Consider the following 10,000-nt stretch of genomic DNA (forward strand, 5'->3'; position numbering starts at 1 on the left):
TCTCTCTCTCTCTCTCTGGTAGAGTGTAAATATAAACGCATGACAAGGCATTCCCAAGTGACTTTTGTTCTTTTTGAGAGAAGGAAAGAAGATGGAGATTGGGGAGAGAGTGTGGAGAAGACGTAATGGTTATATTTGATGCAGTGGTGTTATATCTGGTCTTGTTCGTCTAACTGTACTGCAGTGTTTTGTATTTTTTCTTATTTAGGAAACGTCCCGCCCCCTTTTCTCTCTCCTTCTCATGTATGCCATTGATAGAAATAGAAATAATTGATGTTTGATGGATAGACAGGTCCTGAAATCTTGAGAGCAGAGCAAAAGAATAAGCAGGAATATTAGACTCTACAGGAGCAAACGCACGCAAGTACAGGTACCAAGAGAGAGGGTGAAAAGGGAGTCGGTGTGAAAAGCGCAGGAAATATAAAAGTACAACGTTCGTGATGTGTGTGATTAGTTTGTTCATTTGGCGTCACGAACTCTGTAGACTCGGGAAGGGAAAGGAAGAAAACGACTGGCTGCATCAGGCTCGAGGTTTTGGATCCTTTCCAATTATATCTTGTGATGTAGCTATGAATCTCAGTTGGCGTAAACATTTGTGGCATAAGACGTGACCTCCTTATTCTTAGTCCGTAGGTGCTCATGAAGACGAAGGAATTTCATAAGATCTGCCCGAGTTTTGTGCTTCTCGAGTCGATTTCCTGAGCTTTCCGGTCGGCCCAGTGATTTACAGCCTGTGCGATCTGGCATTACTTCGCCTCTTCCGAATTTTATACGAACGTCTACCTGGCCTTATGCACTTTCGAAGTCAGCTGAGACCACCTACTCACACGTTGTATTTGTTTCGTAGTTTGCATGTCTCGTTATTTATTTAAGTTTGACACAGAACGACGCATCTCCCCTCTTAATCCATTGTACAGGTTTTTTTCTGATTTATTTTGTATATCAATATGTTAATTCTGCCCGTTTTTCAGTTATAATTTAGTATTTGATCCTTTTCAGGGTGAGTGTATGGAGCTTTGGACTTTGTATTATATATCCAAACTGACATAAATTGAAGATGCTGAAGAAGACAAAGGCTCTCGGGAGAGTAATGTCCTTCATAGAGGCCACAGCCTATGCACTCAGGTGTCAGGTACGTTTTTATCTTTAGCCAGCAGTCATTCTTTCTTGGATCCTTCTGTCTTTGTTTGACGTGTTTTCATTCATCTCTTTTTAAAACAGAAAAAAAAATCAAAATGATCTCAGAATAATCTCTTCGGTAGAGTTGTGGCCTATTGCGTAATGAAAACCTTCCTTGCTCAAATGATGTTTTCCAAACATCTCCGTTAGAAGGCCCAGTTTTTCGCCATTTTAGTTCAGCGACCCGAAAGTTTAAAATCTTGCAACGTAAAGATCTCTAAGCAAGAACGTTTTATCAACAAGGCGAGAAAGTTTGGAAAGCCTCAAAAGCGGAATGTGTTCTTTTTTTTTCTTTTTATTTGAATTTGTTTTCTTCAAGAGTTCACGGCGGAAACAGCTTCGAGCTGGTCGATTGAGTCGGGGAAGCCCCGTAACGCTATAAGCCCCGCCCACCAGCCAGCACCGCCAATGATACTGGGGCTCTTGCAGTATAAGATAACTATTTTTTCTTTTATTTCTTTTTTTTTTCATTTTCCCACCGAGCGTTTTAGCACTGCATGCGTATAGTCTTGGTTAACTGCGTAAGGGCGTTTTATAATGTGATTGCGTTATGCAATCGTTAATATACGTACAGTGTTTGTGTATCAATCTTTCTGTCAAGCTGTCTGTACATGTACGTGTTTTTGCATGTGAGGGTGTTTGCATGTGTGTGCACTTTTTTTTTAGTAAAGAATTAATGCTGTTGAGATCCTTTTAAAATGATAACAGATACCTTTTTTTTGTTAATATGATTAACTACTTCGCATTCGAACAAACCCTAGCGTGGTTTCTTAACGTGAAAATGTTGGGCATTTATGGAATGTCGTTGTGTTGATCGATCTAATCACATGTTTAGATTAGAAAAATTCTTACAGAGGTAGTTGTCATGGTTTTTGTCCCTGTTTCAGTGGATTCTTTTCTTGGTTTTAAGCTTCAATAGGCAACTCAAGTCTCATAGGCTCATGACATTCACTTTCGTTTATGTCATCTGTAAAATGCAAAAAGGTAGAATGTAGTAAATGATGACATTCAGATTCATCTTGGCAAGATTTTAAATACCTTTTTTTTAATATTGGTAGAAAACTCTTCTCATAAAGTAAGTCTTTGTCAGACCTTTTTGTGTTTCGTTCACGATTATTTTAATTCATTTCTATTGGGAAAGTTATGTACCCATTTAATATGTATGAATAATGATGCATTTATTATTCACAACACTTGAAATATTACACTATTGCATGTATTACTCATATCATCAGTAACCTCTGATACTTTCTTATTGCTTAATTGAAATCCCAGAGGAAATGAAAATACCACACTACTGCCTGTATTGCTCGTGTCATTAGTAACCTCTGATACTTCCTTACTGTCTAATTGTAATCCCCCCCAAAATTAAAATACTACACTACTGCCCTTTTATTACTCGTATCATTAGTAACCTCTGATACTGTCTTACTGTCTAATTGAAATCCCAGAAAAAAAATTAAAAGACAAGAAAAGGTTAATTGATATTTGAAAATGTTGATGAAAAAAAATTTGCTTGAAACTTATTTTCCTAGTAGTTTTTTTTTATGTATTTTTATTTAAAATTGCTCTGCAATTCTATAGTTATTTCATGTTTTTGGTTTGAATGAGAAACCGTTTTTTTTTATTGTGGGTGGATTGAATTTCAATTACTGTATTAGTTAGGAAGGTTTTATATTGTTCGTCGTCAGTGGGCTTTTTGATGCATTTTGTCGTTTGTCTTGGTTAAATCTTCAGGCATTTCCTGAACGTTTTTCCCTCTCAATTCTTCGTTTATGATACAGCTAATCTTCGGAAAAAACAGCTCTGGTTTACTCTAGATCATAAAATAGGAAGCCGCTCCGATTGTAAAACTCAAGAAAATTCCCGGGAACTTTGAATCTTACCTAGAGCCATTCACTAACCCACGAGAGAGGTTTCGTATTCGTTGGCGCTGAGTAACAGATTTAGGAAAAACAGCCATTCAGGTCAGATGAATGAAAGAAACGTTTTTGTTTAATTCTGTATTTAAAGTAAAGTTATTGTCATAAACTTAACAAATTTAAGCGAACGTTTTAAAATTCCTTTTTCCCTTTTTTCAGTGAAATAGCAATTTTCTCGTAGAAGAATGCAGACCAGTGAGCACACGCCTGGCAACTCTTAATATCTGGTTTATATTACTTCACTTTTTGAGATCTCTCGAAAGTCCATGTTGTTATGTTTCATATAATACATGAGTTTTTAGCCATGATAAAATACGGAAAAACGAAAAAAATTATATAAATCAGGTGTCATGATAAGAAACCTCTAAGAACGGCGACATTATTTTCATTTATCTAATAATGAGCATTCAACGAGAGTCATGAGGAACTGAAATTTTCTATATATCTATAACCATTTATATACACATATATATATATATATTTATTATATATATATATATATATATATATATATATATATATATATTTATATATAAATATAATATATATATATATATATATATATATATATATATATATATATATATATATATATATATATATATATATATATATATATATATATAAATACTGCCCACTGAAGCTACATTCAGAATAAAAAGTGAGTTACGGTGAACAGAGATCGGTAGAATTGATGTCACGTCGTGAAGGCAGTGAATTGCCCTACATCGTTGTGCCCTACATGGATGTCCAGGGAGAAAACGACCCTGATATCGCAAGACAAAGGCACTGAAGACTTGCAAGGTCCAGAGGTGAATGAGGATGGTTTGTCGGATGATTGAAATTTGTATCGTTGGTTCGTGGATAGGTTTGTTTTGAAATGGCGTTACTTATTTTTATATTCAGATATCCAAAATATAATACTTGTTTTTATATTTAAATATCAAAAATATAATATTTATTTTTATATTCAAATATCGAAAATATAATACTTATTTTTATATTCAAATATCGAAAATATAATACTTATTTTTATATTCAAATATCGAAAATATAATACTTATTTTTATATTCAAATATCGAAAATATAATACTTTTTATATTCAGATATCGAAAATATAATACTTATTTTTATATTCAAATATCGAAAATATAATACTTGTTTTTATATTCAAATATCGAAAATATAATACTTGTTTTTATATTCAAATATCGAAAATATAATACTTGTTTTTATATTCAAATATCGAAAATATAATACTTATTTTTATATTCAAATATCGAAAATATAATACTTATTTTTATATTCAAATATCGAAAATACAATGCATAGTTTCTCGTTTTTTCCGAAGGAGACCGAGATTTTTTAGTGTCTGAAAAATCTTCTCCGACATAGGAAAATTTTATCACTGATTAAGCCACCGTCTGTTGAGCAAAGGTCATTTCAGGTTCCCTCATCACGTGGAAATTACTCACTGTTCAGGTATATATCACTAGGAAATCTTTTTCCATTGAGGTTTGGGAAATCAGAAGAAAAAGTTCTGGAGCATGAAATTGGTAATGATTTACATTGAATATAATCTGGTTATACTTGTGATAAGGGTGGCTGAAATTTTCGAATATAATCTGGTTATACTTGTGATAAGGATGGCTGAAATTTTTATATCCCTACTCCATGTATTGTGGCTGTTAACTTTTTATTATTATTATTCAGTTTGTCGCAGGTTTTATTACTCGTTCTTAGTTCCGTAGAACTGAGTAAATGACACTGAATTTTCTCTGGTAGCAGGTAATATATGTTTATCTAGCATGTATAATTATATCATATCGGCCCTTTTTCCCCCGTAAAAGCAAAATATGAAACTTGTCTCCGAAGAGTAAAGCATCGTGTGATTACGCATACATAGTCTTCGGCAGGGGCAGTTGTTAGAGTTGTTTATAGAAGTATTTTTTCACCATTAGTCTTATCTGTCGTTTTCCTTTTTGGTAAGAAAAATGGAAACATTAACTTCGATGATCTGCAGTTTTATATACATGTGAATGATTTCAATGCATTCTTCCCAAGGAAGAGCAACATAAAATAACGTAAGGCTTATAGCGCCGACTTTGCTTGAAATGTGATATATACATACTATACACACACACACACACACACACATATATATATATATATATATATATATATATATATACATATATATATATATATATATATATATATATATATATATATATATATATATATATATATATATATATATATATATATTATATGATGATTATAATCACTTTTGTACGTGATTCATTTATCACACATTAATATTAGGTGAAAAAATAAGAGATTTGGGATAGAATGACCGGTTTCGACTTTATTTCCAAGCCATTGACGAAGGACTGATACAGAGTAGGCTATATATATTTGTGACTTCTAATTCTCTGTATCAGTCCTTTGTCAATGGCTTGGAAATAAAGTCGAAACCGGTCAGACCTACACCCTGTCTCTTATTTTTCACCTGTGGTAATGTGTATATATATATATATATATATATATATATATATATATATATATATATATATATATATATATAAATTAGATTTTCCTAATACAAGGGGATAGGCTACTGTGCAACTGATAAAACTAAAACAACTAGTAACCTTGTAAATTGAATGCGTTTATTGTTTATTGTTTATTTGACCCATGAAAGAACCTGATTAAATGAAATTAGAGAATCCTAAAATTTAATTGCCAAAAAGTTTTCAAGGGCCAACGGCCTTATGTTGATAGGGTAAATTATTCTTAATTAAACATGATTTTGTAACTAAAGGAAAAACCGTCCAAAGCAATGAGAGATTTGTCAGTTACAAAAAAAAAAAAAAATCATATATTTTGTCATCCTGGGTTGCCTTGCGGTAGGCGCTTTCAGGATAGCCAATCAAGAGCCAACCGGCCACTATCTCAAGAACCAATCACAGCTCCTCTGGTCCGTGTCAGATATGTTCGCGGGTTCCCCAATCTGAGGAGAAGATTTTAGAGGTGAGGGGAGGCAGACCTGAAATGGCGATGACCTCATACGAACCTCTCCCTCCTCCAAACCCCGTCTTTCTCTTGTGGAAAAGTGGATGTTTCTGGTTACTTCGTGTATAGGAGCAGAAGTCTTTTGCAAGGTAACTAAGGAATGCGGGCTAAATGTTGTGCACAACGCAAGAGTGAATGGAAGTCTAGACACCTCGGTGTTTGATACATCGGAAAATTAATAAAAACCTGACAACCCATCAAAGGAAGCGGCTTCAGAGTTGAAAATTATTTTTCCAGGATGGTTTGTTTGCCATACTTTCTGTCTCAGTGAGTCTTATTCTGAATTTTTCCTGGAATTACCATTTTGAAAACACATCCCAAGAGCTTTTGATAATATATGATAAAGCCGAAGTATATATGAAAATCCGCAAACAAACGAATTCTTTTGCTAAACATTGTGAAAACGTTGATTACGGACGTCATGTGATAGTGGAGAACTGTAATTTTTTTTTTATTCATACCTGAAGTATTTTGAGTAACCTTTACCTCAGCTTCGTCTGGTTCCAGCCAGATCACAGGTAATGTAGCTGCTGTTCTACTTCTAAAGATGCATGTCTTTTCCTTTTTTGTGCAGAGACATGTAAGTCTTACACCTAAGCACGCTTTTTAATGGCATTAGTAAAAAATGTGCTCTGATAATTCAACCGTAACATATCGTAACATGCTGTTATGGCCTCTGCTGCCTCATGTCAGCGGTTTTCCCCAGAGAGAGGCAAGAGCTGCTTCATAAACAGTAAAAAACATTCTCGTGTGAAGAGAACTTGCTGCAATGGTACTTTGAAGGGTCATTACCTTAGTACGCCGTCTATCTAAATATTTATATATCGAACTATATATATATATTATATATATATATATATATATATATATATATATATATATATATATATATATATATATATATATATATATATATATATAGTTTTTATCATACACCTCCTTCCCTTAGAGAGGCTAGCATCAGGTGTTAGCCCCTGGTTATCAGCAAGTATTTTGATTTGTGGCTGGCAGCTACAATTACAGTACGGGTCCATAAATGAATAAGTAATATATATATATATATATATATATATATATATATATTATATATATATATATATATATATATGTATATATATATATATATATATATATATATATATATATATATATATATATATATTTGGAAATCAGGGACTGGGTGTAAATCCTGACAGGTTTCAGCTGTATTACCAAGACATTGACGGTTTGATATGTTAATGGTTGAGATTCACAATGTATATATTTGCTAGGGGGACAGACATACAGACCGTTGCAAACCAAAAATCCCCAACTGAAAGGTGCCAGAGTGATTATGATTATTCATATGTATACACAAACGCACACATATGTGTGTGTATTTATATACATATATATGTATGTACTATATGTATAATATATATACTGTACATATATAATTTTTCTTCATTCTCTGAATTTCTTTAGAAGCTTACTTAGAAAGTCAACAGTCATTGCAATTTATTCTGTAAGGGTAAATATTCATAAAAGATAATAAGAACAGTCTGTTATTAATCAGATGTCTAGGTAAGCTCTTTCGTGCATGTTGCAACTGGGCTATAGCTACCCGCCGCTTGCAGTGTGACCTTCATCTGCGTTTCCCTTCTTGCAAAGAAAGACTTCCAGCGAAGATACTGGGTTCACTTGTTTGCATTTGGTCATTTGTCAATTATTACTCTTTTGATTGTGCTTTTTTTTCTTCATCTTTTCCGAGAAAACTTTCATATTTTCATTAGAAAATTAGTTAAAGTTTAACTGACGTGACTCTTTGTTTTCGGCAACATTTACGATGAAAAAAACTTCTGCCTCTTTCGAATGTGCACTCGCGCATGCCAAGTCTTGATACTCATGTTCCTTTTATGCCTTGTGCGGAGGTACATGGCCACCGTGGTATGTTTACGTTATAATTTTGTTTGCACATAATCTCTGCTTAGACTAATTGTCTTTTCGTGACCAGACCGCCAGCAAGAAACTTGGGAAGTACCCTGAAATTATCATCTTTGTCAATACTGTTGCTGTACTAATTAACAGCTAATATTCGTTTATGACCGTCAAAGGTTCATAGTTTATATATCTAGGTTAGCAATGTACACACACGTACGTATGTATATATATATATATATATATATATATATATATATATATATATATATATATATATATATATATATATATACATATATATATATATATATATACATATATATATACACACACGCAAATATATATATATAATTAAATATATATATATATATATATATATATATATATATATATATATATATATATATATATATATATATATATATATATATGTACAGTTAGTGTGAGCAGTAAGAGAGGAAGAAAAGAATTCAGTTTATTTGTTTAGCCCAACTGTGCTTCCGTTAAGACTTGATATTTGGCGACTTCCTAACATGGAATCTTCCCTCACTTAATGTATTTTAGTTTGCTGAAAATTATTAGAATTATATAAATTCACGCTTCCTTTACAAGAGATTAGTTACTTGCTATTTATCACCAGCAACATGTTTTTGGGGGTTCACTAATTATTTTGATTTCATATATAAATTTCCGTTATGGAAAAACAATTTATATCAAATCCAAAAACACCATGATTGCAGGAATACCAAGCATCTTCTTCACACACACACACACACACACACACACACATATATATATATATATATATATATATATATATATATATATATATGTATAATGTAATATGTGTATATACTGTATATATGTATATGTATATATATATATATATATATATATATATATATATATATATATATATATATATATATATATATATATATACTGTATATATATATATATATCTGTAAATAAACTGCACTTTACTAAAAATTTAAGAAAACTTATTCCTCTCTTACTGACACATGAAAAATTCATTCCCGTTGGAACTAATCTCTTGGAGAGAAGCCTTACCAAACAATTTAGTGCTCACCGCCAGGAGAAGAAAGATAAAAAATGTTTATATGTTGCTTAACATACGCTAAAAAAAGCCATGCTGAAATGATATACATACACACACATATATAAATATGTGTGTGTGTGTGCGCGCGCGCGCGCGCTGAGAATAACCTTCCTTGGGCTCTCGAACCGTTGGCCACTGAAACAGCGGGTTGACGCTTGGGGTACCCATGCAGTTGCACAGCAGGTTTCACTCCTCAGTAGCTGAGTGGATTAAGCGTTACCCACTGCTTCAGCGGTAAATGGTTCGAATCTCCAAGGAAGATTGTTGACGAATGTGTATATGTATATGTATATATATGTGTATATATATATATATATATATATATATATATATATATACATACATATATATATATATATATCATTAATAATTTATTTCACTAAGAGAATGTTGGTTTCATAAACAATTATTCAATGGTCTGCCACATTCGTCAGCAAAATCATGCCTGAGAGGGGAGAGACTTTAGATTTTATGCTACACAAACAGCCAGTTCATAGGGCAATTCACCCAATTCCTCTTTAACTTAGATTTCATATGTGGATGCCTTTTTTCTTCCTCCACCGGAATCCTTCAGTATTTGGACTGCGGTCCTCATCATGTTCCGTAGACAGAGCAGGTGAACTAGTGATACACTGATGATGATATTGATATGAAGAATATGATTTATTGAATCAGTGTTGTAGTGCTGTTTTGGAAGCAGTCAGATACTGTCTAACTCATTTGTTACTTCCACAGGAGAGGAAATCTTGAATTTGCATAATACACATTTTATATGGATATCTG

At 32.6% G+C, this 10,000-nt stretch overlaps 1 protein-coding gene and 1 long non-coding RNA gene across 6 annotated transcripts in view; one reads left to right on the forward strand and one right to left on the reverse strand.

Annotated features, from left to right (window-relative positions):
- Positions 1-3,437, forward strand: part of LOC136843607 (uncharacterized) — a 268,880-nt gene extending 265,443 nt beyond the window's left edge. Inside the window, exon 5 of the long non-coding RNA XR_010854603.1 lies at positions 1,000-3,437. This is a non-coding gene — a long non-coding RNA (uncharacterized lncRNA). The remainder of the gene's footprint in view (positions 1-999) is intronic.
- LOC136843606 (proton channel OtopLc-like) overlaps positions 1-10,000 on the reverse strand; it is a 228,025-nt gene that overhangs the window by 15,278 nt on the left and 202,747 nt on the right. The window lies entirely within an intron of this gene.

Source organism: Macrobrachium rosenbergii, chromosome 12 (assembly GCF_040412425.1).
Source record: "Macrobrachium rosenbergii isolate ZJJX-2024 chromosome 12, ASM4041242v1, whole genome shotgun sequence".
Lineage (NCBI taxonomy): Eukaryota > Metazoa > Arthropoda > Malacostraca > Decapoda > Palaemonidae > Macrobrachium > Macrobrachium rosenbergii.